Raw genomic sequence first — 16860 nt, 5'->3', positions numbered from 1 at the left:
TTTCTTTTCTTTTCTTTTCTTTTCTTTTCTTTTCTTTTCTTTTCTTTCCTGTTTTCCTGACATTGGCATTGATGACTGGCTAAAGGGAATTGTGGAAGTGCCGACTAGGAAGGACTGTGTTCATTCCGATATTGGGGTGAGGAGGCTGTTCCTTGCACATTTCCTATTGATTGATCTTGGCGGTTGCCGATGTTTTGTTTCCCACACTCACCTTAACACTCCGAAGGCTAGAATCTACCCTGGAAATCATAATCCCTCACTTTCCAAAGCAAAGGCACAGTTAATACTCTAATGGCGCATAAATACCTCAACTGTCTGGGCTGGTAGAAGGGGCTGCAGGTCTTTTAAAGAGCAGCTACAGTCCTCATCCCATGTAGTCACACCATCTACAACAGGACTCACGTTCTAGCTTTTCTCACTGTGGAAAGGAAACGTTACTGTTTAATTCATATCCAAAGTTATAAATACAGCTTGTAAATTTTACTAACTTGTTTCACTTTTGTTTGGTCCTTGAGAAGTACAACTTGCTTTTTGCAAATGGTAATTTCTGGTGTTGTTCTCTGCTTTTTTTTTTTTTCTCCTGGTATGAACTTGCTGTATTTGTTAAAGTTTGTTTGTCTTGTGGTTTCTAATTCCCATTGGTGCACTGTACAATGGGGTGTGTAGTGTCATGGAGAAAGAAATAATATGCAGATATGTTATAAAGTGTGTTTTATTTTTAAATGACTGTGGTGTTGATAATATATTGATTTATCAAGAAACTAAGGGAAAATTTACCAAAATGTGTATATTTTAATAAATGCATAAAGCTTTATTGTGTGCCTTTAAATTTTAAAGTGGGTTTATAAAGCAAGTCAGAAACAAAAGTGTCTTAATATAAAATATCCATAGTAATGTAACGCTCTTACACAGGAAATGACCAAAAGGAAAAAAAGAAAAGGAGCTTTCCCATATTTTGTTAACCTTAGCCAGTACCTGAAGTCTGCTACTTTCTTTCCATTCTAAAATGGAGATGAATAAGTGAATCTTGCCTTAAATGTTTCAATTATCCTTTGTAGAAAAGCCAGATAAATGAGCTCATTTTTTTGAACTAATGGCATTATTGTGGAAAATTCGTTTTCAGAATAAAAATATTTTAAAAATTACAGCTAATGGACTATTAAAATTTAAACTTGAAGAAAGTCAGTGCCATCTTACCTTTTTAAATTCACTTTACATCCATGAAGAAACTGAAAGTTCCATTTTAACAGACTCTTGGGAGACCAGGAAGTGGTTCTATCTCCCTCTCACTGTTTTCCTTCTAACAAGGTACAGGGCTCTACCTGGAACCCTGCTGACTACACTGCCTTGTGAAATTACCCCATCCCAGTACGGACACCTAGTCACAGCCGCACACCGCTTCACCCTCAGCACCACAGAACATTCAACTCATTGCCTGCATTCGTTTTATGGACAAGCGGCAGGAAATTACCTGCCTGTAGTCTCAAACCCAATTAATGACAGTAGCATTAATTTATTTTACTTTTTGAAGGCACCTGGAGAAAAGACAGAGGGGCATATCAGGGTTACGTATTTTCCACACCAAGTGAGGTGCGAAGAACCTGCCATGTCTTTATTTCCTACAACTCCTCAATCTCCTTTGCAAAGGTCCACCCACATAAGTAGCAAGGGAGAGAAAAACAAACTTTGAATGTGTTCATTTGTGGAATCACAGTTGTCTTCCAGTTTGGTCTCTTTTTAGGTGATCAGATCTCTTTGGGATAAATCCTCTGTCTTTGGGATTTCCTCCCCTCCCCCTTGCTTCTCTCCGAAGTGGCATCTGGGAACAGAACCTATATGAGCTCCTGCTGGGGAGGGGGGCCTGCCTATGAGAACCAGGGTGCTCTGGACTCTTAATGGATACTGCTGCAGAATGGCCACTGAATGGCTCCCTGGACAGGTGACCACTGAAAAAGGTTGTGCTCATGGTGACATTCACTTCCAAAGTCCATAGGCCTGGCTTTTAACTCCATAAGAATTCCTGCACGTTGATGCTTCCCATATGGACTCCAGGCCTTGCTGGTCCACTTGAGGCCTCAGCACTTCTACATCAGAACCCCGTGCATCCCCCCAACCCCAGGGCCTGGGGAACCAGGAGCACCACCTGGGGCCCAAGTATCAGCCACCAGGAGCCTCACTAATGAGACACTCTCATCACTGGACTCTGCTCGCTGAGGCTTACTGCCAGTGGCGTGCGGCAGCCAGCTCATCAGAATGGTTGTCAGCTTTTCATGACTTTTGGGAGTCAGCTGCTGAACACAACCATTATTAAAACTTAACTTCTATAAACTTAACTTCTTAAACTTGGTTATATTGGAAACAAAGGTAATGAATACTCAGAAGTAACTATTTTACTACCTGTAACTGTTGTCTCTGCTCCTGAGGTTATTTACCACTGTTACATCTCTCTGGGGAAATGCTGCGTGATCATGTGCTATGACACATCTCTTCCCAACTCCGTGTTCAGTGAGTTTGCATTGGTGGCTTGAAATCAGTCATGGTGGGAGTATTTACACCATGCGAATTGCAAAATGCTGCAAAATCAGGGTTGGTTGGTTGTTTTTTATGCCAGAGAGCTGTCTGTTAAACATTTATAAGCACACCACGGCTTATATCCCTTCCAGCTAAGTATAACCATAACCCGATGTTTCCTGTTCTCACTCCTATCACATCCTCACCCACGGAGGGTGTAGGGGTAACCTGGACAAGTACTTTTCCCTCTCCCTCTTAGCTCTGTTCCTCCTCTCCCCGCCATCCAGCAGGACCAGCATGGGCTGACTTTCCACTTTCTTTCAGTCTAACAAGGATTCCCTTACATATTGTCTTCCTTCCTGGGGGCAGTAAGCCTTTTAATTTAATCTTACTGGCAGGAGGGTTGCCCATTTGCCTGTTTACGAACTGTCTCCAAGAAGAGTCACAGGACAGCCTGCAACTGGGAGTTATCAGGATCAAAAATAATTGGATTACTGTTCCAAAATACAACCTCATCACATGGGTCTTGAAGTTAAAAAGTTGTTTAATAACAAGTACTGGTGACTATGTGGAGAAACTGGAACCCTTGTGCACTGTAAAATGATGCAGCCACTGTGGAAAACAACTTGGCAATTCCTCAAAAAATTAAAGATAGAACTACCATATGATCCAGCAATTCCACTTCTAGGCATATATCCAAAAATACTGAAAACAGGGTCTCAGAGGTATTTATTCATAGCAGCATTATTCACCATGGCTAAAATATGGAAGGAACCCAAGTGTCCCATCAGTGAGTGGATAAAGAAAATGTGGTCTACACATACAACAGAATATTATTCAACCATAAAAAGGAATATAATTTGACAACATGGATGAGTTTTGAGGACATTATGCTAAGTGAAATAAGCCAATCACAAAAAGACAAATACTATATGACTCCACTTACATACGGCACCTAAAATAGTTAAAATCATAGACAGTAAGAATGGTGGTTTGGTGGCACAACATTATAAAATGACTATAACTCAATAAAAAATGTTATTTAAAAAAAAAAGAATGGTGATTTGGTTGCCAAGGGCTGGGGGGGAGGGGCAAGTACAGAGATGTTTAATGGATATGGAGTTTCCATTCTGCAAGATGAAAAAAGTTTGGGATTCTCCAAGGAAGAAATACAAATGATCAATAAGCACATGAAAAAATGCTCAATATCACTAATTATCAGAGAAATGCAAATCAAAACTATGATGAAGATCATCTCACACCAGTCAGAATGGCCATCATTCAAAAGTCCACAAATGACAAATGCTGGAGAGGCTGTGGAGAAAAGGGAACCTTCCTACACTGATGCTGGGAATGCAGTTTGTTGCAGCCACTGTGGAAAACAGTATGGAGATTCCTCAAAAGACTAGGAATAGACTTACCATATAACCCAGAAATCCCGTTCCTGGGCATATATCCAGAAGGAACCCTACTTCAAAAAGACACCTACACCTCAGTGTTCATAGCAGCACTATTTACAATAACCAAGACATGGAAACAGCCTAAATGTCCATCAATAGATGACTGGATAAAGAAGATGTGGTATATTTATACAATGGAATACTATTCAGCCATAAAAAACCAACAATATAACGCCATTTGCAGCCACATGGATGTCCCTGGAGAATGTCATTCCAAGTGAATTAAGCCAGAAAGAGAAAGAAAGATACCATATGAGATCGCTCATATGTGGAATCTAAAAAAAAAAAAAAAAAGAATATAAATACAAAACAGAAACAGACTCATAGACATAGAATACAAACTTGTGGTTGCCAAAGGGGCGGTGGGTGGGAAGGAACAGACTGGGATTTCAAAATTTGTAGATACTGACAGACATATGCAGAATAGATAAACAAGATTACACTGTATAGCACAGGGAAATATATACAAAATCTTGTGGTAGCTCACAGCAAAAAAAAAATGTGACAATGAATATATGTATGTTCATGTATAACTGAAAAATTGTGCTGTATGTTGGAATTTGACACAACATTATAAAATGACTATAACTAAATAAAAGATGTTTTACAAAAAGAGTTTGAGAGAGGATGGTGATGATGGCTGCACAACAATATAAATGAACTTAATACCACTGAACTATACTCTTAAAAATGACTAATACAGTAAATTTTATGTTATATATATATTCCCATATTTCTAAAAATTGACCCCCCAAAATTAAAAGATTATTCAGGGTATCAAAGCTGTTTTAGAGGCATCCTCTCCTTAGGCTGTAACTCAAAATCATTTTAAAAACTAAATATCCCATTTGAAGTTTAAGGAATCCCCATATGCCAAGCATTAAATTGACAGCTCTTCCATGTTTAATTTCTAACAATTAGCAGTTCACTGAGAGTCCTTTCTGTGGCAAGTTCCCTTCCTCTCCTTAGCCCACATGCATCTACCTGAGGATAGTTTCCTTCCATTCTCACAATGGCCTCAATCGAATCAGGAAAGACTCTAAACTATGAGGCTCAGAGAAAAAACTGCATGCCCCCATTTCTGTGACCTAGAAATTTGAATTCTCCAAGCTTTTATTACAAATATGTGTAAGCCTGATGCTTACCCATCAGAGCCATTTAGAGTGTTTTCAGGAAGGAATGAGCCCTCTGGAAGTCAGTTAACTGGATGAGATAAGTACTGTGGCAGGCTTTCCTTCAGAGAAGGGAAATACAAATGATTTGTGACTCTAATTAACTTCAAACACAGCAACGGGAATACAATTTGGAACAGAATCCAAAGAGGAAATAGTCCATCCAAATTCAATTCTGGTGACTGGAAGACTGTAATTGAATTTCCTTCCTAGCGGAGACACTCCTCAGGGCAGGTGGGGAGGGGGAAGGGAGTTTCCTAGCAATGGGGTTTCCCTGTTCTACCAAGCTCTGTATCCAAAGCAGCCCCTTTAACGTATTGGAAATAAGTTCAAGGTGCAGATACAACGTCCTCAAATCTCACACGCAGGCTTGTCGATCTTGTGGTTAAGAAGATGAGGGTTGGGCTAACTAATCGTGGTGGAGAGGGTATGGGAAGATGTGCTGTGAGCCTTAAGGACCAGCAGAGGAAGGTCACTTCTGTCCTATCTGCTCCCTGACACCCAAATACCTCCACTAGAAACAAAGTCCGGCATTCCTCGATAAGAAAGATCTTTGAATGTCTTCACAATTAACTCCCCTTGGAAGAAGGAACATAGTGTCTTAACTTACTGACATTGAGATATGAATGACTGATACCAGTTCCTTCCCAGAAAGCAGGTTTTTACAAGTCATGAGAAAGTTATGAGGTCTCTGGGTGCCTGAGAGAGGGTTGGGGGACTCCAGGAGGGGAAATGGCACAGAAGGGAGAGGTCAGGGTCCCAAAGACACACTTGGCCCCATTCACTTTGCAACCTTGCCAAGAGTTAGATCTAAATATAGCAAGGGCAGAAGATGCCATAAACCAGCCCTGAGCTGATGCCCTCAAGATCGCTCTGAGGGGAGATATGGCTGGTGAGGTGCAAAGAGGGTTGGACAGTGGGGTGCAAGAGAGAAATCTGTATTCCAACCCTGGCTTTCCACAGGCTAGGTAAACCCGGGCTCTACGCTGGCTGTGTAAACATGGGCAAACCTCTTCCCCTGTTTTCTCATCTGTAAACAAGAAGATGACCCGTGATTTCTAACTTTCCAGTGCACTGCCATGAGGGCAGTGAACACATCTCTCCTGCTTCCTGCTGCACCTTGGCACCCATGAGATGCAGGAGGCATTCAATGAATATTTGTTGAAAGAATGGATGAACAGAAGTTAAGTCTTCTCTCATCATCCAGAGGCCCTCCCTATACTTTTGCCAAAGTGGAAAACAATTTCAATCACTCTATTTAAAAATTCAACTGTTCACCTCCCTGACAGATTTCAGATCCTTGGAATCCCTTTGAGAAATTGATCCTAAGAAAATAAACAATCAAAGATATGGTCAAACATTTATGCCAAAAAATGTCTCTATAATTACAGAGAAAAAAAAACCCTCAAAATGGAATTAATCTAATGTCCCAAACTGGAGGTTGTTTAAATAAATTACAGTGTAACTTTAGAACTCAACACTATACAGCCATATAAAAATGTCTTCAAAGAATGTTTCATGACATGAGAATCTTCATTAATTATATTACATTTTTAAAGCCAGATGTAGAGATTATATATGTCTTTAGTTTAGAAAATGCATATATTTGATATATGCACATAGAGAAATATTTAGGAGATTGTATAAATTATTAACCATTGTTACCTCTAAGAAGTCTGATTTGGGGTAGTTTTGCATTTTCTTCTTCACACTTTTCTATTTTTTCCAAACGTTCTTCAAAATATATTTTACTTTTATTTTCAAAAATAAAATGTAATTAATGTTTATTTCCTACGAAATATGGACCCTTTAAATTATCTGTCATGTCCTAAATGGCAAACCAAGAAGGCACCCTGGCACCTCCCCACAAGCAATGACACAAATAATAGAATGTGCCCTCTCAAAGCCATACCACAGACTTTTCTCACTGCACTGGCGCTTACAAATTTAGGATTTTTATATTCCTTCTGCAAAAGGAATCCATGCTCAAGTGGAGTTTATAAGCTTGGATACTTGGCTTACATATGTATTGTTAAGTATTAAGTGCTAGTGTTAACTCATTCCAGATGACAAGAATGTTGAAAAGACATCACAATGCTAAAGGATTAATGAAGATATTTGTGTATTTAATTGCAAATATTCAGCTTAATCCTTCTACCGAGTAAAATATGTGCCAACATACATTCGTGTGGCCTTGGGGATACTGTCTGTCACACAGAATATGGTCAATAATTATTTGTTAAATCAGGTTAAACAATTTCACACAAACCTGCCAAAAATGTAATTATTTTCAAAATATACATGTTGTTCATGATTTATAAATGAAATCCAACCTTCGCTAAGGTCATTCTGCTACTTAAAATCTCCAGTGGCTCCCACTGACCAACAGAATAAAGCCCTTCACAGCCTGCACCCCCTCCATCTCCCTGGTCTCATGTCTAACTCACCCCCAGGTGTCCAGTGTTTGGACCCAGCAGACTCCTCAGTGTTTCCTGGGCACACTCTCCTGTTCCCTTGTGTATCTTTGAATGCCCTTCACCACTTCTTCACTCAGCAAACTCCCATTCATCCTTCCAGCTCGTCTCAAATGTATCTCCCCTCTGAATTTCCCGAATTTAACCTCTGCCCAATTCTCTCCTCCCCCACCACATGTTCCCCTAATATTCTTTTTTCTAATGTATGTAGCATTTTACATGTTGAATCCAATTGTTTATGTCTCTCTCCTGCTATAGATCAGAAGCCCCCAAAAAGAGTAAAAAGAAAATATTAGAAATATTTTAATCTAAAAATTAAGAAGAAAATTAAGCAGGATATCAATATAGCATTATATAATATTAACATATTATTAGATGTTAATAACAATATATTATAATACGTTGTTATTATAATATATTATAATGTGTCATTTATATATTAACATACAGTATGTTTTGTGTGTTAAATCTGAAGCATAATTTGGTTTGTATTACACTATGAAGTTTACTATGGATGCTGTTGAGCCACATATTCAGCAGGCATCCCTCTGAGGGGCTACTGGGCATCTGGGTCTTCAAGCTCCTGGAGACAGAGCATCCTCTTCAATGAGGAGAGGTAAACGGCCCCACCCTCACCACCTTTGCTATTTCGTTTAAGTTGCAATGTTTTATATGGTACCAATACCCATTTAAGTGGATTTATAGATTGCATTATCTGTTTTTATCAAACTAACCACACAAAAAGAGCTAGTCATTTTAAAAGATTCCTACAAAGAAATCCAAAAAACCGTCGCAGCAAAAATAATGAAGCCAAAAGGACAAAAGTTTGCTGTCTAGCAAGAATTTTCAATAAACACTGCTAATCTATGATCTTATAACAATTCATGAAAAAGCAACTATTTTTTGAAGAAAATTAGTGCAATGGAGAGATCATTTTGAAAACAGTTGTTTGTTCACGTATGTGATTTTCTTACCAAAAATAATATGTATCAACTATAAAAAGTTCTACTGTACACATAGAAAATTTTTCATTTTTAAATCTGATTAAGAAATTTTACAAAGAGTCTCTATGGATCTTGAAACAATTTTTTAGAAGTAAAAAAAAAATTGACCTGATTAGTTTGAAAAAACAACTGAAAGTCACCAAGGAAGTTGGAGAATTGCCAAATTTTAATACAAATCTTTGCAAAATTGGTGGAGGAGATTGACACCAGAGTATATTGATTGAAGAAGGTAGTCAGTGATGGTTCTATGCATTTCTGTAAGGTACCTTTTTCCAGCCAAAGTAGCTATTAAAACCAAATAGTGAAATTAACTGAACTAAGAATCAGACTTCTGAATGTTTTTATCTCAGTGTTAAATAATGAAGTAGGTTCAAGCTCATTGCTCTCATGATTACATTATTACTAATATAAAGAGAAGAAAGAGTTTGTATCATTAAAAAATATGAAATAAAATTAAAATGTTATTTCATTTTCCCCATTCTTTTAATTTTTTGTACATTTTGTACTGCACATAATACAATAATACCGTTACTCATCTATAGAGGTAAGTAAATAAACATACACAGGTATACCTAGAAATAGGAGAGAGAGTTAACTAAAGTTTGCAGAACGAAAATCTTCTAATTAGATTTAATAGCAGAGATATAAAAAGTGTCCATGGATCCTGTGCACAGTATGTGAAAAAGACATAAAAAGAGCATGGTCTGTTTATTTTGTAATAATCAAAAGGAGAGAAATCCTCTCTAAAAATTTTGGTGTCCTACAATTTAAACTACAGCACTGAGTAGACTAGAATATAAACTGCAGCACTGAATAACAGATAAGAATGGGAAACTATATATCTAGCTAAGAAAATGTATAGGAGAGAAATTAGACATTGAAGTTAAGTGGCATTTTCTGGCAAACTCTTAAGATCTCCTTATTTAATGAATTCACTTGACCAGACAAAGGCACGTGTTAGTACCTTTCCTAAGAACACACTAATTTGAATTCATGAATATGATGAAATTCTGTTTTCCAGAAAGTACTCAGCCAGTTGGTGAAAAGAACATAGAGGGAAATTAGAGGCAATTTTATCGCTTATCATTATGTAGCTATGTAGTGTTTTGAAAATGAGATTGAAACATGCTTTGTTGTCTTCTCTCAAACTCTGTGGAGCTTTAGTTTAACAGATTAGAAGATGGATGCATGTGAAGCTCGTTCACTTGTTGCTGTGCCCAGATCTTCGGTAGATGCAGAGTGCTTCCCCTGTCTTTCTCCCCAAGCTTGCATCTCAAAAGCTGCTCCTTCTCCGGCGCTGAGATCAGTTTTTCGACCTATGGGAGGAGATGAGCAAACTTAGTGGTGACCAAGGGAGCCCTTGATGAGATAAAGCAACGGCCTTACCAGAGACAATTTGAGGACAAATAAAAGGAATAAGTCATTTCACCCCTGGGTGGTAAACATATGGAACAATGTTAACTCCAAGTGACAGTGCTCACCGAAGCATAAATGGGTTCAAAGAGGGTTCAGACACACTTGGGGAGAATTACTTTCTAAAGGGTTATTAAATAAAAATCAGGTTTGCTTAGGGAAACTTCCAGGCTCTAGAGACAGACCTCAAGAACTCAAATCCCATTCCTCTGTCCTCAGGGCGCTGCAGTGACAACGCCTGACACAGAGTGAGTTTCTTTCGTTCTTGTCATGACATCAGAACTAAATTCCAAATTCTGTTACACAGAGGGAGTTTTTGACAGCCTCCCAGGTCTCGGCACTGACCGCTTTCCTTGGGCTGGTGAGGAAAGGATCTGACTAAGAAATCAGAACCCTGCTTCTCCCTTTCCCATCCAGATAGACTTTTTAAAATAAAATCAAGGCCCTACTTCCCTTCAAGAGGCCTTTTGGGACTGAAAGTAACTCAGAAAGACCTCCTAACCTACAGTGCTCTTTTTTATTTTATTTGCAAATTTTAAGCCCAAACTAGTTAACTTCAAAGGAGCTCTGTGCCAAAATCACGGCATTGTTTTCCTAAGGAGGCCTTATTGAATGATTGATATTTTGAAGGTTTTCCAGTCCAATGATTTCTTTGCTAAAAACATGGTGTACTCACTCATCTCGGCCTTTGTTGCAAACCAAACCCACAGTCTGGACGCTGTCCCCTCGCCCCCTTAATGGTGGAACTGCTAACAAGCAGTGACCACAGTGGCCCATTCCTAGTAAAAAGTGCCCCTCTGAGCTTTGCTTTTTCCATGCAGATTATGAGCGCTGTCATTCATTAGGACTTCAAAGCCTACAAGAGAGTTTACTCCCTTTGGTAGCTGATTTCCCTTATTTCCTGAAAATCCATTTGTGGAGTAGTGGAGAATATGAGTCTACTCTTCCTCTTTCCAGAGGTAGAAATGTTCAATAGCCTTTGTACCATAGAGAAGCCTGAGTTCCCTTTATTTCCCAATTGACCACAGATAAAGGATCCCTTTCTAAGAACGTTTGTTTTGAAGACCAGCAGGTCCAGAATTTAAACCTACCCCTAAACCAACATTTTCAATTGGGAGAATATTTATGTTAAAGAAACTTATGCTAATTTTGAATCTGTCCATTCATTAAATGACTTTCCATGGTAATTCATTCCACTTTCTTAGGGAATAAATTCCTCTTGAGAGCTAGAGTGGTGGGTAATACTTCAGGTTTACAGTCAGACTTGCAAGGCTATGGAACCTTAGACAATATACTTAACCGCTCTGTGCCTCTGTTTTTGCATCCATAAAATGGGCATATGATAGCCCTTAACTCATGAAGTTGCTGTAAAAATTAAATGAACAAATACATGTATGGTGCACTCTATGTTACAATTTTAAGTAAAATGTATGTGTCTCTTTTTTTTTTTTTTGAGGTGGGGAGGGAGGTAATTAAGCTTACTCATTTTTTACTTTTTTTTAGAGGAAGTACTGAGGATTGAACCCAGGACCTCGTGCATGCTAAGCACGCGCTCTACCACTTTGAGCTATACCCTCCCCCTGCTTCTCTTTAATACCCTATAAGAAAGATGCTTAATTTTGACATTTTCATTCTACCATATTTTGTTAAACATAATTTGGTTTTGTTTTGTAAATTCAAAGTATGCTGTAGCAGTATGAGAACCGGCCTCAGCACTGGAAGAGATGGGTTCAAATCTCAACCTTGATACTTACTAGCTCTGGGGCCTAGACTCATTACCTCATCTCCCTGAGCCCCAGTTTCTCCACAGAAAAAAGGATGATGCTGGTAGCTGAATGGACTGAATGTGTGCTCCCCAAAATTCATCCGCTGAAGCCCTAATCCTCAGTGTGATGGTATTTGGAGGTAAGCCTTTTAGAAGGTAATTAGGTTTAAATGAGGTTATGTGGGGAGAGCCCCCACGATGGAATTTGTATCCTTTTAAGAAGAAAGACTACAGCACACTCTTGCTTTTTCGTGCTCTCTCTCTCCTCAACCCCCGCCAATCCTGACCAAATGAGGACACAGCCAGAAGGCAGCCCTCTGCAAACCAGGAAGAGTCCTCCTCAGACTCCAGACACAGACTTCATCAAAATTTTAGCCAGGCACAGAGCCAGAGAGAATAAAGGCCAGGGCCAGCCTCATGGACATGCGACCTATATAGCCTCACATGCCCCACAAGCAGAAGGACCCTGCACTTGGTTTAATTCTCTGCTGTTGGCATCTTGGATTCTTCATAATTTTATCATGAAACCTGTGTTTTGTAAGTGAAGTCTGATGGGACAGTGGAGCATGTGGGTGAGCAAAGAACATACGTGTGATGCACGTGTTCTCCATTTCTTGCCACCTTATCTGCACATGGTGCTCACGATGCCCTGAGAGCATAGGGTTCCGGTGGGCCCACAGTACACAGGAGTCAGGAGGACTCAAAGCAAGTTCAGAGGTAAGTGTGTGTTATGAGTTTCATGGTGAATGTTTGTGTTTCCCCATAATTTATGTGTTGAAATCCCAGCTCCCACAACGGACGGTATTAGGAGGTAGGGCCTTTGGGAGGTGCTTAGGTCATGAGAATGGAGCCCTCAGATATGGAATTAGTGCTTTTATAAAGGGCCTCACAGAGCGCCCTCCACCATGTGAGGACACACGAAGAGGGTGCCAGCTCTGAACCAGGAAGAGGGTCCTCATCAGAAGGTGACCATGCTGGTGCCTTGATCTTGGATGTCCCAGAACTGTGAGAAATAGATTTCTGTTGTTTATAAGCTCCCAGTCTGTGGTATTTGTTGTAGCAGCCTGCACAGGCTGAAATGGAGTAAACAGTGCACTGACAGTCCCCAGAGGCCACACTTACCATTCAAACCACAACTTTCTTCAAATAGAAAACAAAGGCAATGGAGCTCTAAGACACATGAATGACCAAGGAACATTGTCCTTGTGTTAACTCCCTGTGTTCGCCAACCTGTGTTTACAATGAGAATGATGACATAGAAGGAAAGAGAAAGATAGGGCAACTTATTGCTCCTATTTCTTTCAGTGCTTCCTTCCTCATCGGTAAGCTGAAGGTAGAGGGTGTTGGCAGGAAGTGTGCACATCAAGAAGTAAAATAAAAAATAATTGAGTTAGCTTTGTGGGAAGTTTCCACTGTTCTCATAAGAAGTCCTAATATGTGTACATGCTACCAAGTACAAAGTGTGGAATTTCAGTGTTTCCACATGAAAGTGGCATGCTCTTTCATTTGCATTTAAAACAGACATTGCACAATAGAAAGACTGGTAAAATTCAAGTGCTAGTAATTTAAAATTTTAATTTTTCTTTACTCAGAAAAAAACACCATGACAAGTCAAGAGAGAGATCACAAAAAAGGGGGAAAGCTTTACACTTTAAGTACCTTTAACACTTCTGTATTTTGTAAAAGGAGCTACATATTTTCATTTTACACTGGGCACTGCAAATTATGTAGCCAACCTGGATAAAGACCATATTTCCCTGGCTGTCTGGCAGCTACATGTAGCTTTGTGACTTCCTGCAAGCAGATTCCTGTGGCAGCTTCAAAAGCTTCAGCCTTTGCCCCTTTTCTTTGATCCTTTCTCCACCTGCAAGGTAGGTAGGTGCTGCCATCTTGGACCATGGGTTCAAGAGCCCCTCCACCCCCAGGGTTGGTAAAGCAGTGAGTTGGGAGAAGCCAGGGTCCCTGAGGCTTTGTGAACAGGAACCACCATACAGGCCAAGCCTGTGTGTAGAATGGATTCCATGAAATGACTCATGTGAATGTGTGTGTCTATACCAGTCACTCAATGAATGCCTAGAATTTTGTTTTTTATTCTTTGTTTCTTGGTGAACTAAGGAAAGAAATATTATTCTTCATATCTTTCTTAGGAACAGTTCAGCGCCCTCAGACTATCTGCCATCCCCAGCACGGGGGTCACTGCTGCAAGTCCCCGCTTCCCACTGCTCACTGGACCGGACAGGGCCTTTTATGCAGATGTCACCTGACTCCGCTGTTTCTGTGGCACCTATCACAGTAAAAGCTGAGCTCTAACACCTGCAGGGGGAGTTTTTAAGTCATTCAGACAAGAGAGTATTGACACCATCTACTAAATTCCAGCTCTGAGAAACAAGGTGCTCCTCTGCAGAAGGTGTCAGCAGGGCATTGTGCAGAAGCCTGGAGGAGCCTTTTCTGCCATTTCCTCACTGTGCTGCACAGAATTAAATCGACAGACTTTAAGGAGTCAGGATTGGCTGACTTTCAACACCCTTAAAAAAGGTGCCAAGTTGGGAGGAGATCTGGTCATGATGCCTTTATATATCAAACATCCGTAAGCTCTTATCTTTAATCAGCGCACTAATGTGCTTCTGTTGGTATTTTCTTTTCCCTCTCTGTCATGGTATATGTTCCCAGAGTAGATTAAAGATGACAATGATAAGAAACTCACGGCATCATTATTCACGGTGTTCCTGACTATACCTCTAGGCTGTGAGTTAACAGAGGGCTGGGTTGACTTTGCGCTCCTTATTTATATCTGGTGGCTAGTGTGTGGCTGGCACCTAACAAATGTTCATCAAATGTTCACTTAATTAACTAATTAACAAAAGAACCAGTGAATGAACAAATAAATAATTTTAGCAGATGCTCCTAAAACCCATTTTAAGATGACCAAAGTTCTAAGAGCTTGTAAATTGTCTTTTTCCACAGGGTTCAAATTTTCTGATGAGCATATACCATTTCAGATGTGAGTCCAGACCAACAGCATCAACATCCCCTGAAAGCTGGTTAGCTATGAGAGAGCTGGTTAGCTATGCGGAGTCCCAAGCCCCACCCCAGACCTGCTGAGCCAGAATCTGCATTTTAACCAGACCCTCAGGTGATCTGCATGCACACTACAGTTTTAGCAGCAAAGCTGAATACAACTCAACATAATATTTTCATTAAAGAAAGTCTCAGACAGTGACCATCGGGTGCTCGTTGCCATTTGGAAGGTAATTTTGATGCAAATCATACGCAATTCTTACCTTCCACAGTCCTCTAGAAACAGCTTAACATTTCCTTATTTTTTCATTTCAACAATGGGGCATGGAGCAGTGACAAGTCCCTCCGTCTCCACTCCCTCCCCCAGCCCCGGGGCCACAAAGCCTGAGCTCTGAGGTTCTGCGTGAGGTAGAGAAATATAGATTCCTCAAGAGCTGCTATTCAAGCCCTAAGCAGCATGTGCCAATGTTCCACCCACAATTCTGGTGCAGTCTCCTTGAAGCTGCACATCTGGCTGTCACACACTCTTTTGTGGGGACATCTCAATGGCAGCACTGATGCTCCCTCTGCCCGGGGCCAACCCTACAGTGGCCTCCCTGTCCTCCCAGCATGTGATGTCATGAGCATGAATGTCCTGCCAAACATTTAAGATGTTGCAGTTACATTGTGTACATTGTATAGAGAAACACTGACACGCAGATTTGAAATTAAAAAAAAAAAGAAAAAACAGGGCAAGATAAAACCAAACCTTGTTCTATTGTTATCCCTAACCACCAATTCAACACAAATATGTAACTTGTATTCTTAAAGAACACAGTCTTCTTTTTTTTTTTTTTTGCTGTCGTTGTAACTGGCATTCATAGATTCAGAGATTTCCTTGAAACATTCTTTCTATAATTTGGTTTCTATCAAATTCTTAGATAGCGTGAGCAGAACTAGTTCATTTCAAATCAAAGATCCCCTGCATGCAGGTCTCTTCAGAACAGGACAAAGACTCAGGGGAAGCTGGATGTAACTCTCAGTCATCTTGCCTCCGAGGACCATCCAAGAGGGACGAGGGAGGGGATTGGCTGCACTACAGAAGGATGTGAGAAAGAGGCCTGCCCTTCACTGTTTATCAGAGTGTGGCATGGGGACCACCTCGTCAGAATCACTGGGGATGCAGAATAAAAATGTAGACTCTTGGGTACCAACCCACATCTATTGAGTCGGTGTCCTGGGTGAAGAGAGAGAATCTGCAATTCACCTGACGTCCCAGTAGTGATTCTTATACTGGAGAACAAAGACTTCACAATTAGACTTAAATCCAATATTAGTTCTATATAGGGGCAACTTGACCTTGACAAATAACCTACACTCTCTACATGTCATTTTCCTCATCTATACACTGGGGACTGTGGGGAGGATTTAGCACAAACAGATCTCAAGAGCAGGACTTAAAAAAAAAAAAAGAGCAGGACTTCCCTTTTTCCTGTTTTTCAGGTAGAGCTCCTTGGGTCTGCTGTTTTACCTGTGACTGGGGTTACTGTCTTCCCCTGGTGACAATTACTGTCACTGTAAGTGCCAGGTTATAATGGAGCTGTAATGAGGGCAGCTAAAACCATCAAGATTGAGTCCCTCTTTTGTTACTGAGACAGAATGTGTTGTTCTGTAACCATGATGTCCAATCCAGCAGCCACTAGCCATCCATGGCCACTGAGCACTTGCAGCATGGCCAGTGTCAGCGGAGATGTGCTGTAAGTGTAAAACACACCCTGGAATCCAAAGACTTAATACAAAAAGAACATAAAATATCCCATTAATAACTGACCATATGAGGATATGATAATATTTTGGATGTACTGGATTAAAATAGAATATATTAAAATTAATTTCATTCATTTGCTTTTAGCTTTTTTAATGTGGCTCCTAGAAAAATTTTAAATCACATGTGTGGTTGATGTTATATTTCTACTGGACAGTGCTCTTCTGGAGGAACAGCTAGCTGCCCCCCCCCCCCACCGCCTCCCTCACACTGATAATAAAACCCTGTGCTGGAGTTAT

This window comes from Vicugna pacos, chromosome 1 (assembly GCF_048564905.1).
Source record: "Vicugna pacos chromosome 1, VicPac4, whole genome shotgun sequence".
NCBI classification, from domain to species: Eukaryota; Metazoa; Chordata; class Mammalia; order Artiodactyla; family Camelidae; genus Vicugna; species Vicugna pacos.
This window is presented reverse-complemented; position numbering follows the sequence as displayed.